The sequence below is a fragment of the Protopterus annectens genome, chromosome 9.part0 (genome assembly GCF_019279795.1).
Source record: "Protopterus annectens isolate FY-2018-M chromosome 9.part0, PAN1.0, whole genome shotgun sequence".
Taxonomy (NCBI): Eukaryota; Metazoa; Chordata; order Ceratodontiformes; family Protopteridae; genus Protopterus; species Protopterus annectens.
In genome coordinates this window covers 1,306,353,564-1,306,379,784 of record NC_056743.1, presented here as the reverse complement: position 1 = coordinate 1,306,379,784, position 26,221 = coordinate 1,306,353,564, and positions in this window count along the sequence as shown.

The window sequence follows — 26,221 nt, the reverse complement described above, 5'->3', positions numbered from 1 at the left end:
CTCTCCTCAGAACTTTGGGGAAAACATATGTGCTCACTGGCATGTATGAACATAGCATCCAGGAACTGGTGGAGGATCCTGGATGCTGATGCCTGTGACACACCCATGTCCCCAGTTGGTCTTTGAAAGGTACCTGTAGCTAAGATTCTAAGGGCTACACATACCTTAGTTTCCACTGGGATGGGTTCCCCTCGCTTGGCTCTGACTCTGAGTTGAGGGCAGCAGAGCTCACAGAGTTCTTGCAATTTGTTCCTGTCCACCCTGTAGCATTCTACACTCCAGGTCATGTAGCATCTGAATAGTTACCCAGGGCCTGAACACACTTATCCTTCTTGGCCTAGGCCCATCGTCACCAGCACCAGAAGCACTGGCTTCAGCCTCTTGCACATACATATGGAGCAAAGCTATAGCTACCCCTAGCATTGTGTCCCTTTACAATTTCCCTGTCTCTACTCCAATGGTTTTGAAGTATTCAGGAAAAACCAGAGTAGAGGCTAGATGGATGCTTTATAGCTTGCTGAATAGCTCCACTGTACTGAAAAATTACCTGCTTATGCTGTAATTAGCACCTATGAAACACACCTGTTGCTTAACTGAGTGTGTTAACTCTGTTGCTGCTCATTAGTGCACAATGCACACCTCTGTGCTCCTGCATGCACCTACACATGAATAAGGTAAACACAGGCCATATTAATATTACTGTGCTCCATTTCCATGAAATCACACAAACATGGAGCACAAAAACTGATTTAAAGTTCACACATCCTGTATTACAACCCAGGATCATCTGTACTCCAGCCCTACACACACACATGCTGCCAGAGGAATAGTTTTATGACAAGCACAGAGAAACCTGCCATTCATTCCTCCATTTAGGCCAGTTATTTTACATTAAGAAGGTTCGTGGTCTGCACTCTTGTGGGAGAAGAGGCTGGACTCTGCCCTTCTGAGCTGGGAATTTCTGGTTAAAGGTTTATAGTGCCTGAATATTTGAACTGTATCTTACTGAAATTGGTACACCTTGTTTGCTCTAGCATAGACTAGATCCAGGCCTGCTGAATCTAGCTTTGTTTATATGCTTGTTGTTTGTTTGCTTGTTATTTCCCTGGAAGCTAATTCCACCTAATGCGCGGCTTCTCAGCGCTTCTGTGGATCACTAGTGATATCTGCATTGCTTACTGTACTTATTTCCTTGTTTCACTTGAAAGAAAGTTACTGTTTGTCATTTTTGCATTTAAGTTACCTGTAACACATTGCACTTAAGTTACCTGGCACTTGCTCACTAAAGCAATTATATAAGTCAGCATTAAAAATGAAAAGCACTACACCCTCACTCCCCACTGGCCCTTGTTTTCAATTATTAAGGAATTCCCAATATTATTCTAGCATGTCCAAAGGTCAGTTGTCAATCTCCTCTCTGGTCCAGCTGGTGAATCTGGGAATCTTGAGGCAATGTTACAACTGCCTCATGTACACAGACAACCCTCTCCTCCTCCCAACAAATTCCAACACATGCGAGAGATGCAGCTATTTAGCCAAACTGGAGGCTGAGCTCTCTCAACTCAGGACTGGCAAGACCAGACAGGAGGAGAAGGCAACTACACACACCACAAAACCAGCCTCACATAATGCTACCACACCACTGAATCAAACACCTAAACACACAAAGACATACTCGGAGGCTCTGAGTAAAAATTTACCTAAACAGCAGAGGCCTCCAAAGCAGACACCCAAACAACTGCTACCTCAAGACACCCCACAAGCAACACATAAACCACAAAAGCAGTGTGCAAAGCAGTCACAGCCCTTAAGGCCAAATACAACACCAAACATACTTGTCATAGGTGACTCCATAGTCAGACACACTGACGTCCCACTCACCAGGCTGAACAAGGAGAGGGTCACAGTAAGCTGCCTATCGGGCGCTAGAATCCGCCACATAACACAAGCACTGTGGTCACTCCACGGCAAGTACAAATATGACACAGTCATTGTCCATGCTGGTGTGAACGACCTGAGATGTACCTCCCTGGACTACATGAAAAGAGACATAGAGGAGCTCTCTGATTATGTAGCCCAGGCAGGTATGACCCTGACCCTGAGCAGTATCCTTCCTTCACCAAGAATGATGCCACAATATAGAGACAAGATGATCAGCTTTAACAATTGGCTTAATGTCTGGTGTCATTCAAAGAGGATCCAGTGTCTGTCTGCCTGGGATGACACGCTTGACAAGCCACGCTGCTTCACAAGGAACGGCTTGCACCTGTCACCCCTGGGATTCCGGATATTGGCTAAGGCTCTTGCCACCCCCATAGTGCCTTTTTTAGGCAAGGCTCAAATTCTAAACCTACCACCCTAGAAAACAAAAATGGGAAGAAACTGAGGGTAATGCTGCTCAATGCCAGAAGTCTAAATCTCAAAATGCACGCACTTGAGGCCCTTCTCAGTATGGAGAACATCGATGTCTGTGCTGTAACTGAAACCTGGTTCAAGGCTCCTGAGAGCACCCCGGCACTATTAGGTTTTACCTCATATCATGCGTTCCGCCCCAAAACCCGGACCACACCACAAAAGGAGGGGGTGTATGCATATTCATAAAGGATACCCACACCTCCAGGTTGGTCGCAACGCACAAAGCTCTGGAAACCATCCAGGTGCAACTAACCATAGGCAAAACTGCTCTACAAATTGTAGCATGCTACAGGCCACCCTCTCAAACTCAGGAACCCCACACAGTCTTCCTGAAGACACTGGAGGGTATAAATGTATCTCCAAACACCATCATATTGGGTGACTTCAACTACCCGAATATAGACTGGGAACATTACTCAAGCCCTAACTTTCTAGCCCAACGGTTCCTGGAGTTCATAAATTCAAATGCCATGGAACAGCTAGTCACTGTTCCCACAAGAGGAGAAAATATACTAGATCTCATTATCACAAACATGGGGACAAAATTCTCCACACTGGAAGTATATCCCTCATTGGTGAGATCTGATCATAAACTAATCTCACTGGAAATCCACATCCCGCCCCCACCCCAAACAAAAAGACCACAGTGAAGAACTTCTCTAAAGCAAACTTCACACTACTCAAGACTGGTGTGGTATCCTTCAAGGCCCCTGAGCCAGTGGAAACCACAACCCAAGCTGCAGAAGCCCTTACAAATGCCTTCTATGAACACCTCCAGGACTGCATGGATCAGGCAATCCCAAATAAAACCAAGACTCTTTCCACAAAGGGCAAACGTCCAGTCTGGTGGACCCCAGCCATTAACAAACTTTACAATAAGAGGAGAAAGCTATTACAAGATAGAACAAAATCCATAAAAGGGAAGTCACCCTGATCATTATTAGTAAAAAATACGAGCACTCATAAAATCAACTAAGGCCAATTTTGAGAGAAAAATTGCCATGGATTCAAAGGACAATCATAAGGCCTTTTTCAGCTATGTTAGGAACCTGGGTGGAAACTCCCAGATATGCTCAGAATTAGTCCAAAATGATACAAAAATCACTGAACCCACAGACATTGCCAACATACTGGCAGACAGGTTCAGTGCAAACTTCACCCCTTTCCCCAAAGGAGAGATAACTATCCCAGCAGAGAGTAGCCTCCCAGACATCTCAAATGCGCAGGTGAAAGCTGCTCTCTCTAAAGCTAAAAACACAGCATCAATGGGACCGGATGGTGTCCCCGGCTGTGTGCTACACGAGCTAAATGAGGAATTAAACCCGCACATAAGGCAGCTGTTTAATCTCAGCCTTACCACAGGATACGTGCCCAAGGAGTGGCGTACGGCAACTGTGGTCCCACTCCACAAAGGAGGTGCCTCTACGGACCCTGGTAATTACCGCCCCATAAGCTTAACAAGTCTAGTCTGCAAAGCTATGGAGAGGATCATAATGGAGCTCATAAACAAAGATATAGGGGACTTGCAGACATTGGACCTGACCCAGTTTGGCTTCGTCAAGGGCAGATCATGCCTTTTGAACTTGGTCGACTTCTTCAAAACAGTCACCAAGGCCATTGATGAGGGAAAGGCAGTCCATACAGCCTACCTTGACCTTGCAAAGGCCTTTGACACAATACCCCACTCGGGTATTGTAGAAAAACTTACCAGCTTAAATGTAAACCCATATGTCACAAGATGGGTTGCAAACTGGCTTAAGGACAGAACCCACAGGGTTAGAGTTGCTGGCGCTATGTCAGACTCCAAGCCGGTCACAAGTGGTGTCCCACAGGGCTCGGTCCTTGGCCCCCTATTGTTCGGCATCTACTTCTTAGAAGTACAGGCCAACATGGGAGGACTTTGGCTGACAAAGTTTGCAGACGACTGCAAACTGGGCGCCATAGTGGAAAGTGCATCGGACACGGATATCCTTCAGAAGGGACTCACGGAAATAGATAGCTGGTGCCAGAGCCATGGCCTGAAGTTAAACGCCAAAAAATGTATAGTCATACCCTTTGGGAAAAACAAGGTAACCCCAAGCTACCATATAGGTGGCAATCCACTAAGCACAGAAGAGGTTATCAGGGACCTGGGGACCCAGGTTGACAGTGGCCTTTCTTTTGACACTCACGTTGCTAAAGTGGTTAGAAAGACCTTCTACATTGCCTACCTGATCATGAAGGGATTCACATCCAGATCTAGTGAGGTCATTGTTCCCCTGTACTCTTCACTTATCAGACCAATGATCGAGTACAATGCCCCATTCGGGATGTATCTCACCCGACATCTGCAGCAATTGGAGAGACCCCAAAAGTTCCTCACCAAAAGGATAAAGGGACTCCAAAATCTGTCATATGCTGCCAGATTGAAGAAACTCCAGCTCTATTCAGTTGCATACCGTCTGCTCAGAGGTGACATGTGCCTGACATACAAGGCCATGTCCAACCCGAATTAATGGACATGCTCCACCTCAAAAAATCCAAATCCACCAAAACCACTAGAGCAAGCGACTTAAACCTTAGCACGGATATAAATAGGATGTGCTGGAGGGATAGATTTATCACTCAGAGACTCCCTATGCTGTGGAATAAAATCCTGATCCATGTGAGGCAGAACACCTCGCTGGCTCTGTTCAAGAGAAATCTTGACCTGTGGATGGGAGATCGTAGGTTTATCCCGGGAATCATCTCTGTGTCACTGCTGGACAGAGGCACAACAAACTAATGGGCACAGTATTTTTTCATATAAGGGGTGGCGTAAGCCACAAAAATTTGGGCTAGGCTTATAAATGCCTTAGGGCAGATAGCCTAGTATAAACCTATGAACCTATGAACCTATTTCCAGTGATTGCGCTAAGCACTGTATCATGCAAACAATGAAGAAAATAATTAAAAAATAACTCAAAGAGAACAGAGACAATGGATTTTAACAAAAAATAAAGAGGATGAAAGAGAACATGTGAATTGTGCACTGCTTACATGCGCTTTCACCCTTCATAGACCTACATATACACCTCTGTAAGTGTAAGCTGACAGCCTCTCGATGTCATCATTCACTGTTGCCATCCATTGAAAACACACACTGTGGAAGTGCCTACATGAAGTGAACATCCCTATACAGTTACAATTTTTTGTGGTTCAGCAAATTCTAATTAGTTTTTTCCTCGTTTGCATCTTCATCATGCTGACAGTCCTGAATCTACATGACTGTTGACTGTGTAGGCAGGTAAACTGAAGAGGAGCCCAATCATGTGAACACAATGGGGGGGTATTATTTATTCTTTGCATGGAGGAATACCATTTTTGATAAAATTTGACTGTATTCTGTTAGCTATATACTGCATATGCTTACATGACAGCATGAGCAGTCTGCTTTATAGAGTTTACACTTTAACTGTCTACATCAGTTATCAGTATATTCTTCATTTGGGGTTGAGGGAGCAAAGCTGCATTTATGTCATAGCACTTAAAAAGGATTGTTGCCGTTGTTACTGTACTTTTGTAGCATCCACCCTGTTTAATAATGTAATAATGTGTCTGTTGTTACATGTTAAGGTCAGTTCTGTACAAATCGAATAACATTTACTTGCTCTTGTTTCCGTTTAGACTCCTTTCCATGGCTGTAATCGAAAAGTTTTTGAATACAAGGGCAATATGAGAACGGAGTGTACACAGTTGCTTTACAGCTTGTTGAATTACTCCATTGTGTTGGTTTGCTTCATTAGCATACAGTTCAGCTACTTATGCAGCAATTTGCATGCCACCGAATTACTATGTTTGCGATTGGGTGCATTCTGCTACATAGAGTTTATTGAATCTAAAACTTTCAGTGGTCCTATGCCCGTTGCAGCACTATGTGCACATGGCAAAAAATGACCGTGTATGCTTTATTGAATCCCCTCCTTAGTGTTTTTGTCTTGAAAAGAATATGTGAGAATCTGTATCTGATAATTTCTGCTGCATGTCTCAAATGCAGACATGTTGTACAGGGTTCTGGTATAAAAGGTGAGTAATGTTTGAATGAAGCTACAAGTGGATGAACACAACTGTTCATAGCATCATTGGGTCAAGTCTCCTCTCATCACCCAAATCATTCATCCCCTACAAGACTCTTACTTATATATGTCAAATCCATAATCATCTAACTGTGAAGAAAAGAAAAATGTGTAAAAAAAGTAAATTGTTGCTGACCCTGTAATACAAATAGTGCCAATAGTTTCCTGTGACAAACACTATTCACTGAGTTAAAACTTCTCTAAATGTGATTAATTGGTTGTAAGATCATCCATTGCTTACTCAACCATTGATAGATCAAGCAGGAAACTGAGTTCTGTGTTGGAATCTGTGTCGGGAAAGTTGTATCGCATTCTCTTACCGTTATTTTTCATGTTATCTTTACAGATTCTTTCCATTCCTTATTCCCTTGCCTGCAAGAAGAAGAAAACTGTCAGGAAGTCTTTGGATGCCAGACTGACTCCTGTTTTGCCTCAGATAGTGATGGGTGACTCTACTATGGTAGGATTTGCTTCCTCAGACCACTCATTGTTTTTCTCTGGTCTTTATGATGTAGCAACTTCAGCAGGAGTAGACACATCCTCTCTGGTTGTAGGGTTGCCTTCAGTGTGCAAGGCTGAACCACTATTGGTCTCATGGGAAGGGCCGTGTGAAGCTCTAGTGCTTTTCTGAGAAAGGAAGCCTGAGCCCTGAGGTTGTGTACCTGCAATGGGCCATTCCTTTTCCAGGGAGTTCCCCAGGAAAAGAAAGCAAAGAAAAAAAATTGGCCTGCCCTCTTTATTATCTTTCTGACTTTGATTTTCAGTCAGGGGAGCAGAGATTGGAGGGAAATGTGCTTTAGGATTTTGTTCTCAACTGAAAATTATGATTCTAAGGAAAGTGTTTCAGATTTCCCTACAGAAAATCATTCTTTTTCTGAAATTTTATCTAAAATGAAAGAGGTTTTCCAGTGGGATCAGAATGAACTTCCCATGTCCTAGCAAATGCATTATGATTTGTTAAAGTTGGAAATTTCTCAGTTTGCAGCTGTCTCTCCTATTCTATCTGCTTTAGGGAATGTTTTCCTGAGAGCTTGTAGTTTATGAGACAGTCAGTCTATCCTGCCTTTAGAAAATCTGGTACCTCAGACTCACAAATACATGGATTCTAACCCTAAAGCAGACGCTACAGTGATTTACCTATCCAAGACTGTTGCTGCTAGATAAATTACTAATACTAATTTCATTCGCTCTGACAAGGATGGGAAAGCTTTTAACACATTTGGGAAGAAAGTTTATTCTTCTGCTGCTTTGACATTCAGAATTTTAAACTACCAGGCACACATGCTAAAGTTTTTACTTCTGTCTTTTGTGAACAGAAAATCTGTTATATTTCTCTGTAATTACTTTCAATTTTCACCCAATGATATCTTCATTTCACTTCTTTTTATACTTGACTCAAATTACTTTTCATAAATCATTCAAATAGACAATATATTATTCATGTATAAGCATATTTGTTTCTTATAATTCTATTTTTATCATCTTGCTTTTAAAAATATTCAGAAGATGATGTTAATGATTATTGAGGTGTTTTCTTTTTCATTATTTTGTTCTAAATGTTCATATGATGTTGCTACTGAAGTTTTCTCTTTGGGCCTCCACTGAAAATGGGTTTTGCCCAGTCAGACTTTCCCCAGTAAACATATGCAAAATAACTGTTAACCTTCCCTCTTCTGAGATGAAAAATACTTTGACTGCATGCCTTAAAGTGTTCTTATGACTCTGCTGATACTGTTTTCAGGGCTGTTGCTTCTGGGTCAGTCATGAGAAGGTTTTCTTGATTACAGTCACAAAATCTTCCTAAAGATGATTAAACTGAAATTTTAAATTCTCTGCTGAAATAGAAAGTTTTGTTTGTACCTTCTGCGGCTGAGGTGCTAAAGATATTTCATGAGAGGGGAAAGTTAATTTAAGGGTTGACCCAAATGTTTCAACCTTCCCTTATGGAAAAGTAACCATTTTTCCTTCCACTGCCTGCCATTCCTTTTTCAAAAAGCAATTCAAGCAGCAAGGTGCCAACAGACAAGATTTTAAAAAGTAATGGCAAAAAAGGCTCCAAAAAGAAAGGGAAAGCTTCTCAAGGTCAAGGACATTCCAAAAGGTCAAAATGACTGTCTCGTCAAGCAAGCTTGGCAGTGGGAGTTCTGCCCTCCATTCCAAGGGATTTCTCCTACCCCAGTAAACTAAATATCCCAGATTTCTCCAGTGTTATCAGGGAGTCATATAATAAATGCTTGCATCCCGGAGGAGGATTTTGCTGGTGCCAAAGAAAGAAAGCACCTGGAGGCCTAAAATAGACCTTTCCTTTTTCAATCTTTGATCAAGGTCCCAAAGTTCAAAATATTATTCCTTCAAACCCTGTTACCTCTTGTCCCTTTATGAGATTTCATGGTAAAGCTACAATTAAAAAATGCCTGCCATCACATTCCCTTGGGCAAACATTTAAGAAATGTACAATTTGCTGTATATGGCTTACATTATCAAATGTTCATCATTCCTACTGCTACACTAGCCTTTAGGCTACATGAGCTGTGTCTTGCCCAAGACCCACATTTCCAATTTCCAAATGTCTGCCTCCCATATCATCACTCTGAATTCTGATTGGGCAGCCCCATGGAGGGAAAATCAGCAGTAAGAGTAAAGAATCTGCAGTACTTTCTTGCTGATTCAGCAAGAAGCATCTTGGAGACTTCACAGGAGCAACAGCCAGCCTTCAGCTTCCATTGTAGCAGATAAGTCCCTAGGGAGGAACCCTTCCACATAGAATATTGCCCTTAAAAGTGCTATTTATATTATGAAGGCTTTTTAGAACTGTTGCCTTTTAAAGAAACATGGTATCTTTTAGTATCGGGAGTTTCTTGTCAGGAACCATTCTTTTAACTTCAGCTATTTTAGGGGGCTATTTTAGTGCCAATAAATCAAACAGGCAAAGGTTTCTTTTCCAGTTCTAAATCTTTCATTTCTAAATCTGTATGTGAAAGTTCCAAAATTCAAGATATTGACCCTTCAGAATCTGTTATTTCTCATTCCCCACTGAAGCTTTATAGTAATATTAGCTCTAAAATATACATGCCATCACATTTCCGTAGCCAAATGCTTCAGGACATTTCTCAAGTTGTCTGTATTTGGGCCAAATTTTCAACTATCTGCATTATGCTTTAGGTTAGCTATAGCTCCAAGGGTGTTTGCAAAGTGTCTGTCAGCAGTTCTAATTCAATGCAGACTGAATAGCATTCATATTTAGAATGTATTTACAACTTTAGACAACTTACTTGTCTTTGCAGAGTCCTTTTCCAGATGTCAAGAGTCATTACAATGGGTTTCTTCTCTTCTGACAAATATAAGGTTCCAAATAAATGAGGAAAATCCTCCTTGACCCTGTCAGATGGGGTTGTCTTTCTAGGCTGTGTCATGGACGTGCTTTTTTTTTTACATAAGAGAAGGTGGATTTTTGTCCTAAAACTTTCCAAAGCTTCTCAAATCAGTCTCAGACTTCAGCCATAGAGTATCTCAGGATTTTGTGGTTCATGGCCCATATGATTCTTATGATTCCTCTTAAAAGAATGCATATGATAAAGATTCAGATGTTTCTAAAAAAAAAAAAAAAAAAAAAAAAAAAAACATGGACCCAGTATTTGCATCCTCAGCATCCTCAGGAATTCCAGACTCCAATCTTGGGCTTTCTAAGCTAGAGATTGTACTGATAGAGTCTACAGATGCAATCAAATTCACGTTTCTCCTTTTCTCCTCTACCCCAAGCCAATCTGTAACTATAGGGGGTAAAGGTACAAGATCAGTAGAACTCCTCAGACTGGCCAAAGCACATCAATGTCAGAGATGTGGGCTGTGACCCATGTCTTAAAATCTTTTTATCATCTATGGTCCTCAGGACCTCTTCAGGTTATTACAGACACCACCACAGTGGTGTGGCACATAAACAAGCAGGGAGGCACCAGGCCATACCCTCTCTGCAAGCTGATTATTATAGCTTGGGAGAAATCTCTTCAGCACTTCTTAACCCTCCAAGCATCTTACTTTCTAAGCAAGACCAGAACAGACCCTCACAAACAGAAAACTCTCCAAAATCATTTTGGTGATACCCTTTTGGCCCAGGCAACATTGTTCTCCCTTCTTATGGAATTGGACAAAAGCAATTACCACAAGCTTCCTAACAAAATTGGCCTACTCACACAAGATGGGGAGTTTGATACACTCCAGTTTCAAACATCTTCAAGTGTCTGCCTGGGTGATTCAATTCTAATTTCTTTTAGGCACCTCTTTTTAGAGGACACACAGTAGGTACTAAAGGAGGTAAGAAAACTTGCTAATAGAAAATCTTATATTGGCAATTGGAAAGCATTTTTAGTTCGTGCCTATCCAATAACCAGGACCCTATCAGGGATTATGTACTAGCACTGCTAAAATATTTTCAGCACGTTACTATCCTCTGACCTCTCTTACTCCTCTATCAAGGTACATACAGGCCCATTTCAATACTAAACCATGATTAGAAAGTGTTCATGTCTATAATGGCTAAAAGAATGACAAAAGTAATGCCAAAATTCATAGATATGGATCAATGTGATTATGTGGAGGGGAGGCAAACATTTGACAACATTAACTGAACAATGACAATCCAGAAGGAAGCATAACATTGAGAATATACCAGTGTTGCTGGTGGGTCTTGATGCAGAGAAAGCATTTGACATAGTAAGCTGGGACATTATAAGGAGGGCAATGGAATCATTTGCATTTCCTGAAAAAAATATAAGGTTGGTTAGGATATATGAGGGCTCAGAGGTAAAAATTAAAGTGGATGGGGGTCCTTTCTGATAATTTCTGCTTGAGCAGAGAAACCAGGCAGGGTTGCCTTCTTTCCCCTTTTTATATGCATTATAGTTAGAATCATTGGCAAAGAAAATAAGGGACTCAGAAATTCAAGGATATAATTGGTGTGGTAGTCAAGAAAACCTGGCTCTATTTGCATATTATATTATTTTATACCTGACAAAACCAGAAAGAGACTTTACAGAGTTGTGGAACATTTTGATACAGTTCCAAATCTTTTTGAGACACAAAATGAATGAAGCTAAAACAAAAGCCATTTTAGCATGTCTGCCCATGGATCTTCCACTTATATGTTTTAGTGAAACAGTTTGTTAAGGGAGTTTTACACCTGACACTGCCTTGTAAAGAGGTTGTTCCTTACTGAACTCTTAACTTTGTGCTGGAAAAGCTAAAACATGTTTCCATTTGAATTGACTCATCAAGCAGACCTAAAGGTCATTACATGGAAAATGTTTCTTCTCATTGCTCTAATATCTTCAAGAAAATTTGAGTTGAAAGTTCTCATGATGGGTGAACCCTATCTGATCTTCCAAGGAGATGGGGTCTCATTAAGAACAAATTCCTCATTCATGCCCAGGGTTGTGTCAGAGTACACTTTGACTCAAGCTATCAGTCTCTCAGTGTCAGCTAGACTTCAGAACCATGGAGAAAGGATTCTACATACTCTGGATATCTACAGGCTGCTATGGTAATATCTTAACACAACTAAGTCCTTTAGAAAGCTTATAAACAATTTATTTCATTCTTATGTTGGGACAAAGAAAGGACAACCTGTGTCACAGACTATTTCCAGATGGTTGTTCTCAGTTATTACCTTTTGTTGATAAACCAATTACAGGCAGGATAAAGGTTCATTCTACTACAGCCTTGTCTTTTTTGATGACATATTAGAAAGGGGTGGACTGTAGAAGTATTCTAGGGGCAGTGACATGGTCCTCTGTATATTGCTTTACAAGGCATTACAAACTGGATTATTTCTCTAGCTCCAGGACAGGCTTTGCTAGGACTATTCTCCAGGGGCTCCTGGATCCATAACCTCCCTCCCTCCATGTCAGGTAGGCTTTGGTAATCAACTCATATCGTCTAAAGGTTACTGCAGTAGTGGGAATGATGACCATAATACAGTTGTGTAAGTTGCACTTACCCATAATAGTAGATGATCGAATTCCTCATTGTTGCAAAAGCTGGGCCCACTGACCATGACCACACTTACTTTTGCATATAGTTATTTGTTGAGATATAAAATTGTTTATTACTATGTTTAGTGGCTCGGGATGAGTACTCTCCTCCTTAACTTGTGAGCAAGAAAGTCTAGAAAATTCTTCACTCAGACTACTGATTTTCCCTCTCCAGGTCTGACTGGGCATCATAATTATCATGAGTAAATATTCAGTAGAGAATATAATTAAGATTTCAACATTTTAATCAATAAAAAAATCTTCTAGTATATTATTTTCAGGACAAAAAAAAAACATTGTGGGCCAGATTCAGGAAGCCTCCGTGTAAGAGTTATAACTCTTACACGGAGGCTGCAGTTAAACGGTGTGATGTCAGCATGTCATGCATATGCATGAGGTGCATGAGGCATACTGAATCACACCGTAACTCTTACACGGTCCGTGTAAGACAGTAGGGGGGGTGTCCGTAGGCTAAGCCCTGCAAGCGGACACACCCCCGGAAGTCTAGAATGGCTGAAAGTAAACAGCCACGAGAGAGGCCATGGACATGTGAATAAACGCACTACACAACACATGCCCCCACAGACCAGCAATGTAAAAAGTGAACAGATGCTATAAAATGAAAATAAAAACTTTTTTTTTTTAAATCCCGTAAATGTTTGCTACTGTGTGCGCTCATGTGCGCGGGTGTGCTACTAGCGCAACTGCAGTTAGCAATCAGTGGAAAAGGATATAAGAACTAAATATGCAAAGTAAGCCAAGAAGTAATAGCATAGCGGTAGAGTTGTCGGCTTAAGAGCACGCAGACAAAGTTCAAGCCCACACAACAACCTTTTTTTTCTGTAAATAAGCACTAAAAAGGCCCCTGACAGTATTGTACAAATGTAAAAGTATTTCCTTTTGTAAAATGGAATGAAATGGAGCATATAGTTTCAAGTAATACAATAATAAAAATATTTAGAAATGTACTGATAGCTAAGCTGCTGTGAGACAGAGTGCCTGTAGCTGAATAGTGTTTCAAAGGCTGCAAATTGCTTGCCCATAGATAAGCACTGGTTTAACAGGCTCAAACTGTGTGCAACTAGCTGTGCTTAGCTTAACATGCGTGTTACTAGCCAATTAAGGTTCAACCCAGTGCACACCGTTTGCGCGGAGGTGCGCGCCGTGCCCACAAGCTAACCGCCGGTGTGCATGCGTGAGCTCCGCGCAAATGAGCGCAGACCTGGTTTTAAGTGCTTAAAAGTGCTTTTGGCATGTTTGATTGACAGGTCCTGAACTCATTTCTAGACAGTCATGAAAATTAAAAATCAGTGGTCAGAGTCGAACCCAGGATACCATGCACTAGAGTCAAGGTACTAAACCACTAAGCCATAACAGCAGTACTTAGACATGCAGAAATAGCATATATATAGGATATAATCCAAAATGGAGCATGATAAAGCAGTTTCTGTGAAGTAGATACAATTCCAAAATGGCCAATCATAGAAATGTGTGGAAAAATCGATATATATAAGCCCCATAGGCGGGAATACACAGCATAACCGATTGTAGAATAGACCTGCAGGCAGAATGAGTGGAGTAGGGGAAGGACGTTGCTTTTGAGCACAGCAGTGGGGCATTGAGGAGTCCAGATACATGGTCTGGCTCCTAGTTCACCATCATGAGGCCCAACTCATTCAGGGCCAGGTCTCATGGGGAGCGTACAGGGCGGAGGCATGGGACCAGTTGGCTCATGATCTCACTAGTGCTACTGGGATTCCACGTATTGGTGAGCAGGTCCATCACCACCATGCGGACCTGAAGCGACGTAAAGAAGACCAGTTGACCCAATGGATCCAGGAGGCCCGGGATATGCCCAACGCCCCACTACTGAATAAGTGACATTTTACTTATGTATGAAAGAAATTCAACTAACTGATACCATGGAGATGTGTATTCCAATATTACCTGTTTTGTATACAGCTGCAGGTGTCCGCTCTACGAATCGAAGGGCATATGACCGCAGGCTGGCACAGCTGCGCCACCATGCAGGTTAGTAACCCCACCTAGTACATGTAAATAAATATTATAGTGTAGCATGTAGCAGAAGACTGCAGTGTATTGATTAAAAGTAATAGAATGTGCAAGCAACAAGTGAAAGTCTGCAGGTATGGCTGCAACAAGTTCATCAGTATGCAAGTGAAACTGGAAATATAATTGATAGAAATAAATAGTGCTGTAATACAGATGTCCCACCATTAATTAAATGTAGTATAACCTGCAGTAGTCTCAAGAGTACAGCTTCAGAAGCTGAGGTAATCACATGTGAGATATATCCCCTGTTGAAATGCTGAATCATGACAGAAGTGAGGCTGCTGGAAAGTGTTTGAATCACCACAGGTCTAATACGTGAATAAAGCCTAGAAGTACCAACCTGAACTGTGAAATAGCAGGATGTGTGAGAGTGACAGAAAGGGTCATGTATCAATAAATAAAGTAGTAATAACTCCTGAATATATAAGCCTCAGTGTGGTTCTACAGAATGAAATGCATGTGGGAATTAAAACTTAACATCCCAAACTGATTTCAGTGTGTCTGAATCTTGAATGTTCAAGCCAAAATCTGTATATGGTGATGACAGTCAACAATTTTCAGATAGAATGAATGATTGTCTGACATACTAAACATCCATAGTTGTCCCCTGCCCTGTCATCAAAGTTTAGCAGGATGATGTATCTGATCAAATTCAAAATAACTAGGACAGTGATGTATCTGTAACAGGTCTAGCATGACAGTCAATTAAAAATCATTTTGAAACTATCACCCACAAGTTAATTGTGTTTCTATTACAAATGTATATCAATGTATAATTTATGAATGTGTCATCATTTTCTTTCTCCACCCCACCCTATAATTGCAAATTAAAAAACCCACTAAATATTGGTATGTGAACATTTCATTAACCATGGACATTTGTCCTGTTGTTTCAAAAATATATGCATGTCCGTTGTTGCATGTGCCCTGTTCATACCTGCAAACCTGATGGCCTGTTGCCATTAATCAACCCTGCATGTTGTTTGATTGTGTATTTCTGTTCAAATAATGCATGTGATATTGATATGCCCGTTGTTCAATGGTGTTAATATCTGGGTGTTTGTTTAATGGGAATACCAATGCATGCTGTTACAACTAATTTGAATGGAATAATATGCTACTAACCCAAACCAACATAACATACTCACAAACCTAGAATGCTTGGGAAGGCAGGTCCCAGCGGACCCACCTCTCCCACCTCAGCTGGCGATTGCACCTGGCACTAGTGCCCAGGCTGGACCCTCCTCCGGTGGCCCTGTGCCACCTTCGGGTGGAAGCACTGCAGGGGATGGGGCCCATCCCCCCTCTGCAAGCGTGGCCGGAGGAGCCCGTCCACTCACCCTCCAAGGTGTCCGGTCTGTGGTGCGAAGGGAGATCCAAGACTCTGTTCTTGGGCCCCTACACCAGCTTGAGGCCCGGGTGGCACAGCTTACAGGCATGCCCGTTGTCCCACCTGCACAGCCCCCAGCACAGCCCCATCCTGGGCTGTGAAGGAACAGTGGCAACTGCCTATGGGTGGGGATATCAGTTCCACTGTTGCCATCTGTGGGCTCATGTGCCCTGGATATCCCAACCTCCGTCCCTGTCAATTGTGTAACCCCCCACATGTGTCATACACCGCCCCTGTATGCATCTTGTCTGTCTTGTCTGTTAACCTACCCAACCTACCTCCCCAGCTATACCGACTATCTCACCTGACATACCACTCTCACCTGATAAAAAAAAAAAAAAAGGGCACTCTGTACCCACAAAAAAATTACGCCCCATACATAGCTGTCCATGTTGCACACATGTCCGCTGGACATTGAAACTGTTAATTACAATTGGCTGTACAACAGGTATTAATGTTGTCCTGACACCTCTCTCAGGGGTGGAAGGTTCCAAATGTCACACCAAATTGCATACAAATGCACAGCTGTTGCTGAGAAAGACATGGGCAGCTATGGGCCTCACCGACATCCTTCCTGCAAATTCCAAGCTTGTTTCCCTACTGTCTTACCCTCTTTGTGACCCCTTTTTCACCACTTTCCTGTCACCCCTTTTTCTTTTCTTTCAAAGAAAATAGCGCGGGTGTGCGCTTGTGTGAGCGGAATTCACCGCCAGTGCGCATGCGTGAGCTCCACGCAAACAAGCGCAGACCTGGTTTTAAGTGCTTAAAAGTGCCTTTGGCACTTTTGATTGACAGGTCCTGTACTCATTTCGAAAGAAAAATAAATTCTGACTGCCAGTCTCGAACCCAAGACCTTGGTAACACTAGTCTGTATGACCTACCACTAAGCCATGACTCTCATACAGGAACATAGTGCTAAAATAAATATAACATGTAATACTAGGAATCAATATAAAGGCAATATAGGATTTGTACTACCCAAAGCATGTCAGGTAGATTTTTAATGCCCAAATTACTGGATTCCCATACTAGTTTGGTGTTAACAGAAACAGGCCTGCTAATTGTTAGCTTGTACATAATAATGTAAGGCAATGTACATATATGAAATTATGTATATGTACACATACATATATATATATATATATATATATATATATATATATATATATATATATATATATATATATATTAATACATATGAAATATAGTGGTAGGTGTCAGTATTCATACACACTCACTACAGGAAACAGTGAAGATAAATGCAGCAACCAGAATCTGCAACACAGCCTGACCCCTGTGAGACTTACTAACCCTTTTAACTGCTTAAAGGTGCCTTCAGCACTTTGATTGATAGGCCCTGTACCCAATTTGAAAGCAAAATAAAAGCATACTATTAGGCCCACCACAAGACCATTGTAACACTAGTCTGTATGACCTACCACTAAGCCATGACTCCCATACAGGAATATAGTGCTAAAATAAGTAGAACATGTAATAGTAGGAATGAAAATAAAGGCAACATAGGATATGTACTACCCAAAGCATGTCAGGTAGACTTTTACTGGATTCCCATACTAGTTTAGTGTTAACAGAAACAGCCCTGCTAATTGTTAGCTTGTACTTAATAATGTCAGCTAATGTACATATATGAAAGTATGTATATGTACACTTATATATATATTTATATTAATACATATGAAATATAGTCGTAGGTGTCAGCATGCATACACACTCACTACAGGGTACAGGTGAGAGAAATGCAGCAACCTGAAGTTACAACACAGCATGAATCATGAGAGACTTACTAACCTTCACACTCACAGAACACTGTCGACAGCATAGCAGCATGGTCCATGCCCTTACAATTTGAAAGGGCAACGCCTATCTCACATACCCTTTTATAGCACTGTCCTGAACTCACAGTGAGACATGCAATCAGTACACAACTGGCTGCATGCAATTAGCAAATGCTGCCTTACAATTGGTGCAGAGGCCATCACATGGACCCATGCAGATACCTACAAAAGCATCCAGTACTAACACTCCACACATGCAATACATTCATTGCACCAAACCAATGGAGAAAGAGAGAGAGAGAGAGAGAAAAAAAGAAAGAAAGAAAGAAAGAAAGAAAGAAAGAAAGAAAGAAAGAAAGAAAGAAAGAAAGGCAGTGAAAAAAAAACTGCATCAGCACAGCAGCAAAAGCAGCAGCAAACAGCAAGTAGCAGCAGTGACACAGCAACAGTTGACACAAACACAGGTAATGCACAGTAGCAGGTTAATACTGTGTTTACTGTGAAACCTCCAAATGTATCATAGTTCACTATCTATAGGTATGTCCATGAGATAGGTTGTGTGTACATAGTCCTGATATATATACATATGTAATATTGCTGTACATGTCTTCCATACTTACAATTTCCATAGCTTAGAACACAAGGCCAGTTATGCATATGATGCAGTAGTTCCCAGGGTCAGTAGAGGTTCCTCCTCATTGGTGTGGGACCACTGTGTATGTATGGCACTGTTCAGGTACATATCCTGTAGTATGGCCAGGGTTTAATATCAGTCTGTAATGTGGTGCTATGTCCTCTAGGGGTGAACGTATCACACATCCAGGGATATCATTTTGTAACAGTGATGCTGTGTGTTCTGCAATGTTGAGGGTGGCCCTCACCTGGACATGTGAGATGATAGGGAGGTTACATTCACCTGTGATAACTAATTCCACTTGTGTAGGAGAATGGGGGGGGATACCTGCACCCAAACTGTCTGCAAAAATGTTACCAATATCTGTGCATCAGGCGAATGTGAAGCATCTTACCACTGCTGACCACAGATGCCTTGCCTTCATGTGAGTCTGCTCTGTGCTGCAGTAGCCTCCTGCTATTGTTATACAATGTGCCTGTATCTGTAGTCCACTGGACAGGATAAATAAGTGGTGTGCATATGGTCTGGGTTAGATATCTGTGTGCACATTACATGCACTATGTGGGATGTCTGTGGTAAGCTTTTGCAAAGGGGCCAGCAGTGTGTGCTGTGGCTTCCACTGGCCCAGTGGGCTGCATGGATAGCATCACAGTCCTAACTAGTGAATAACTGTGTAATTACATACATGCATAGCAAGGTAGTGTACTGTGCTTGTGGTATTGTTGGGATATGTATATCCAGGCTGAGTAATGTGTGTCCACATCACAGTGTTGGATGGCAACACACATACAGTATGTTGGGATGAACACCCAGGGTGTATCAGAAGTGTTGCCTGTGCAGACATATCTGGCCATTACCTGCGCATCCCCCACAACACACACACATGCAACATATGGCAGAAGTACTATAGCAGTACACATAGGTTCATAGGTTCATACTAGGCTATTTGCCCTAGGGCATTGATACGCCTAGCAGAATGTGTTTGTCTTTTGCCACCCAATTAAAATTTATGTTGCTATGGCCTTTTCCGAGGTTAGTATACTGTGCCTCTGTCTAACAGTGACATAGAAGTGATACCCGGGGTACATCTATGATCTCCATCCACTCATCCAGATTCCTATGGAAGAGAGTCAATGAGGGACTCTGCCTACCCTGTACTGTGAGTGCATTACAGAGTGAAGGGAGCCTCTGGGTTATGAATCTGTCCCTCCAGCATGTCCTATTTATTTCAGTGCTAAGGTTCAGGTCTCTTGAGCGTGTGGCTGTATGGGATTTTGATTTCCTGAGGTGCAGCATGTCCATTACTTCTGGGTTGGACATGGCTGTATATGTCAGGCACAGACTGCCTCTGAACAGGCAGTATGCCACTGAGTCCAGCTGGAATTTCTTTAACTGGGCAGCATATGGCATCTGTTTGAGCCCTTTGATCCTCTTGATGAGGTACTGTTGGGGTTTTTCCAGTTGCTGTAGGTGTCTGGTTAGGTACATCCCAATAGGGGCATTGTACTCAATTATAGGCCTGATGATGGATGAGTAAAGAGGCATGATGACCTCCCCTGATGTACATGTGAATCCCTTCATGATTAGCTGGGCTATATAACATGTTTTCCAATCCACTTTGGCCACGTGGTTGTCAAATGACAGATTGCTATCAAGTTTGTTCCCCAGGTCCCCAATTACGTCTTCTTTACTTAATGGCTTAACACCTATGTGGTACTTTGCCACCAATGTGGAGGTGTGGGTATCTCTGATGAATATTGATACTCCCCCTCCTTTTGTTGTTTGGTCCAAGTGTTGGGTCTGACAAGAATGGTAACAGGTATAACTTGGTAGTGCTGATGTGCTCTTGGGAAACCTGAAACAGGTTTCTGTTACTGCACAGATATCGATGTCCATAATGCTAAGTAGAGTTTTGAGTGCGTGTATCTTGAGGTTTAGACTTCTGGTATTGAGTAGCATTACTCTTAGTTCCTCATCCTTTGTGATACGTATGGTTGTGGGTTTGCCTTATGAGCCTAGCCTAATAAAGGCACTATGGGTGTAGCAAGAGCCTTTGCCAAAATCCAAAGGCCCAGGGGTGACAGGTGCAAGCTGTCCCTAGCAAAGCATCGTGGCTTGTACAGCATATCATCCCAAGCTGACAGGCATTGGATCACCTTTGAATGACACCAGTACTTCAGTCAATTGTTGAAAGTGATCATTTTGCCTTGATATTGTGGCATCATTCATGGTGAGGGTAAGATGCTACTCAAGGTCAGGGTCATACTGTCATGGGCTACATGCTCAGAGAGCTCCTTTCTGTCTCATTTCATGTAGTCCAGGGAGGTATGTGTCAGGTTATTCACACCAGCATGGACAATGAGCGAGTCATATTTGTACTTGCCTTGGAGTTACTTGAGTGATTGTGTTATGTGGCGGGTCGTAGTGTCCGACAGGCTGCACACTGTGACCCTCTCCTCGTTCAGCCTGGTGAACGTGATGTCAGTGTGCCTGATGATAGAGTCACCTATTACAAGTGTATGAGGTGTGTTGTTTACTGTTAAGAGCTGTGAGTGTCCAGCACATTGGCTTTGTGAGATATGTGTTGCACGTGTATGGTTATGGTTATGGGGTAGCGGTTGCTTGGGTGTCTGCTTTGGAGGTCTCTGTTGCTTAGGCAGATCTTTATTTTGATCCTCCGAGTATGTTTTTGTGTGATTATGTGTTTGTTTTGCTGTCGTGGTAGGTCTATGTGAGACTGGAATTGTAGTGAGTGTGGTTTCCTTCTCCACCTGACTGGTTATGGCAGTATTGAGTAGAGAGAGCCTAGCCTCCAGTTTGGTATATGGTTGCATCACTCACATGTGTTTGGAGTTGTTGTTAGGAGGAGGGGGTTGTCTGTGTACATGAGGCTGTTATAACATTGCCTGTGGATTACCACACTCACCAGCTGGACTGGAGAGGAGATTGACAACTGACCTTTGGACATGCTAGAATACTATTGTGAAGTCCGTAATAATTGGAAACAAGGTCCAGTGGGGAGTGAGGGTGTACTGATATTAATTTCTACTGCTGACTGATATAATAGCTTCAGTGAGCAAGTGCCAGGTAACTTAAGTGCAATGTGTTACAATTAAGTAAATGCAAAAACGACAAGCAGTCACTTCCTGTCAAGTGTAACAAAGACATAAGTACAGTAAGTGATGCAGATATCAGTAGTGATTCACAGAAGTGCTGAGAAGCTGTGTATTATGTGGAATTAGCATACCAGTGAAATAACAAGCTAACAAATAACAAGCATATAAACAAAGCTAGATCCAGGAGGCTTGGATGTAGTGTATGCTACAGCAAACAAGGTGTACCAATGTCAGTAGGATACAGTTCTAATATGCAGGCACTATAAACCTTAAACCAGAAGTTCCCAGCTATGAATGGCAGAGTACAGCCTATTCTCACACAAGAGTGCAGACCACAACCTTTGTTAATGTTAAATAACTAGCCTGAAGCCCAACTGCTTATACCAGAACTAATACACTTGGACACTGGGCTCTCAATCAGCAGTTCCCAACTTAGAAGGATGACAGCTACCTGTCCTGCCACCACAGTGCTTGCCACAAACCTTCCTAATGTAAAACAACTGGTCTGAAGGCCAAGTGCTTAATCCAAAAGATGTAGAATGATAGCTACACTTTAATCAAGTTACAACCAAGCAGTAATAACTACAGTTTTAATACTTTATGTATAGAATGTGTACCATATATTGCTGACATACTCTGCTGATATCCTGTTTGTGTACCTTTCCAGGGAGATATGGGTCCATAAAGGAACCCTGGCTACTCTGCTGCAGAGGACAAAGTGATCCACCAGAGCTTGGTGCGTGACTATGACATCCTGTTTTCGCGCACCACCCAGAATCAGCAGGAGAGGTCTCCACTGTGGCAAAACCTTGTCAGCAGGATAAATGATGTTGGCATGCATGATAGGACATATGAGCAGGTGAGACATCACTGCAGTGATTTGATTAGAAATGTCCGCCAGCATGCTGCAGATATCCGCAGGCAACAGGTTGCCACAGGTGGGGGGGTGGCCACACATCCCCCCCTCACCAGACAGGAGGGGCTACTGCTAAGTGTCGTGGATCCAGCCCCAGAATAACAACAGCATCAGACTTGCATAATGATGGAGGTTGGATCCACACAGCAGCAAGACACTGAGTGTGCAGGTAAGATGCCATATGTACATATGACTGTTCCGTACACTGTTACGTCATGCATGCACACCCCCTGCCAGGCACAGGTACCGTGTCCGTGCCCACAGACACTGATCTGGATGACCTGACAGGTGCAGTCTGTGGCTGTCCACAAAACCCTGTACATGGCAGCCATTATGTGGGACTGTGTGCGTGCTTACACACATGCAGATATTTAACACCTAGGGCAAACACATACACACACACACTGCACCAACACTGGTCCACCCTGTACTGCTGCCCCTCACAAACACACATACACACACATGTCATTTGGTGTTACCAGTGGCTGGCTTGGGCATACCTAACCCACACCCTGTGTATATGATGACACTGTGCCACCTCCTGCATACCACAACATCAGTGCAGGAAAAGGTAAACACGTTGCTGATGCACAGGGTGACTACATAGATGTGTATAAGTAGTAACATGTTGGTAACTGTTCACTGTTCCACTATGATTGTGTGTATATCCCAGCATTCCTGCTGCAGTAACTGTATGAATGTCCTGGAATGTTATCTGCACCCATACTACTTACCAAAGTGTACCAGCTGCACACCATCACATGCTACCATTGACTATGGGAATGTGCATCATGTGCTGTATTGTAGATTCAGCTATATGTATCTGTTCTGTCACACATGCATTTACACACACCCTGCTACCCCCACACATGCACATGCTCACCTGCCATGTCCATTATTTATTACCCTACATGAGTAGCTGTCAACACATGACAGGTACACATTTGAAAAGTGCACTATATGGAGTACTACCGCTGTCCTCTTCTCTACCTGTATTCACAGGGTGCAGACAACCTCATTAGTTTAAAAGTGTAATGTGCATCAGGTACTGTGGTTCCCTGATTGCCACATCCAACATGTCTTCCATATGGAAATGCACACACAGCAACATCCCACATCCACACACTTGCCACATTCAGGTTTCAAAACACTATCTAGGTATATTCTGGTACATGTGCATGTTACAGTAGCATGTAGCACTATACTGAGTACTGGCAGTTGCCTGTTGTCATGTTGTTTGTATAGGGTGCTGTCAACATCACTGTTTGTTAAGGGAAATGTGCACCCTGCAGTGCGTAGCCCCATTTGGCAAAAGCCACATCCCACCCCCAACATTGCGCACACACACAAACCTCACTTACACTAACTCACATACATTCCCTTTGCAGGATTCAAACCCCTACCTAATTATGTTATGACACTGGAGAAAGACGCATTAGCAGAGCGTGCTATACAAATTACTGGAGAGTTTTAATTCAGGTAATATAGTTATAGAGTGCTGACATCATCAGTGTTTCAAAAGGAGAATCTGCATCCTGTAGTGTACTGTCACAGTTGCTAATAGGGGCATTTCCCACACACACATAGATGTGTTTGAGGTTTGCATATGTGGGGGATACAGTACTCCAGTGTGATTAGTATATGGTTTGATTGCAACAATGTGGGACATACTTCAAGTGGTGAGCATTTTGTACTCATGTTTGTGATGATCAGGTCTAGTATATTTTCCCCTCTTGTGGGAATATTGACTACCTTTTCCATAGCTAAAGAGTTTCTGAACTATGGGAACCCTAGAGCTTGGGTATTGTGGCTTGAGTAATGTTCACAGTCTATGTTTGGGTAGTTTATGTCACCCAGTATGATGGTGTTTGCAGAGAAATCTATACTCTCCTGTGTCGTCGTGAAGGCTGTGTGGGATTCCAGAGTTTGAGAGGGTGATGTAAGGGCTCCTCTGTGTCTCTTTCCATGTGGTCCAGGGAGGTACACCTCAGGTTGTTCACACCAGCATGGACAATGAGTGCCTCATACTTATACCTGCTGTGGAGTGACCTGAGTGCTTATGTTATGTGGCACATTCTATCACCTGACAGGTAGCTAAATGTGACCCTCACCTTGCTCAGTCTGGAGGGAGGGACATCAGTGTGTCTGACTATGGCATCACCTATTATAGGTGTGTCACACATTGTGTTTGGCCATATGGGCTGTGCCTGTTAAGAACACTGACTTTGTGAGGTCTGTGTTGCTTCAGATATGTGTTCATGTGGGATGCAGCGTGTCTGGCCATGTCATTTCTGTCCGTGGTCTGGTACGTATCAGCTTTGGTGACATAGGTATTCATATGTCAGCTGGTGAGCATTTGCAGTGTTACCTACTGAAAGTGGTACAGCTTGTTTGTTGTACAATGGACTACATGCAGCCCTGCTTACAGTAGCTATGTTTGCATGCATGTTTCCTTGCAGTTACCCTGGAATACTGTTCCGACCTGCCATGCAGAGTTACACAGCTTCTGTGGACTCCTACTGACATCTGCATAGCTTACTATATGTATGTTCATGTCTCACTTGACAGAATGTCACTGTTTCTTCTGTGCACATGTACGTTGCCTGTGACACTTTGCATATGACTTACCTGGCATCTGTCCACAAGAGCAGTCATATATGCCACTGCAAGACTCTAAACCTGATGATGCACACACTCAAAACATTCCTCAGCATGGAGAACATCACTATCTGTGCAGTAACAGATACCGAATTCAGGGCTACCAACAGCACTCCAGCACTACCAAGTTATACCTCATACCATGCTTTTCAGGCCCAAAATTTGCACAAAACCACAAAAGGAGGGGGTGTATTGATATTCATCCAAGATACCCACACCTTCAGGTTGGTGGCAAAGCACCAAACATCAGAGACTATCCATATGCAAGTAACAGTGGGTAAAACTGCCTTCCAGGTTATAGCCTGCTACAGACCACCCTCACAAACACAAGAACTGCACTTGGCCTTCCTGAAAACAGTTGGAAATATGTAGGTCTGTCCATACACCATTATATTGGGTGGGTTAAACTACCCAAACATAGACTGGGAGCATGACTGTAGCTCCAACACCCTAGCCCACAGATTACTGGAACTTATATACCAATATGCTATGGAACAACTTGTTACCACTCACACAAGAGGGGAAAACATACTGAACCTGATCATCACCAACATGGGGACTCTATGCTCCAGACCAGAAGTGTATCCCTCACTGGTAAGATCAGACCATAAACTAATCTCACTGGATATTCACATCCCAAGGCCACCCCCTGCACAGAGGAATACAGTCAACAACTCATGTCAAGCATGTTCACACTCCTCATAAATGATGTGGAAACCTTCAAAGCCCCCAGGCCTGTTGAAAATATGGACCAGACTGCAGATACCTGTATAAAGGCATTCTATGGGCACATTCAGGAATGCATGGATCATGCAATCCCAAATAAAAGCAAGACCCAATCCTCCAAAGGCAGACGTCCTGTGTGCTGGACACCAGCCATAAACAAACTATACAATAGAAGGATAAAGCTACTAAATGATACAACAAACACCCACAATGTGAAGGCATCACTGATGAGTATTAGAAGAAAACTACGGGCACTCATAAGATTGTCTAAGGCCATCTTTGAGAGAAGATTCCACAAGACACTGAGGATAATCACAAGGCTTTCTGTAGTTATGTTAGGAACCTGGGTGGTAATTCCCAGATATGCTCAGAGTTAG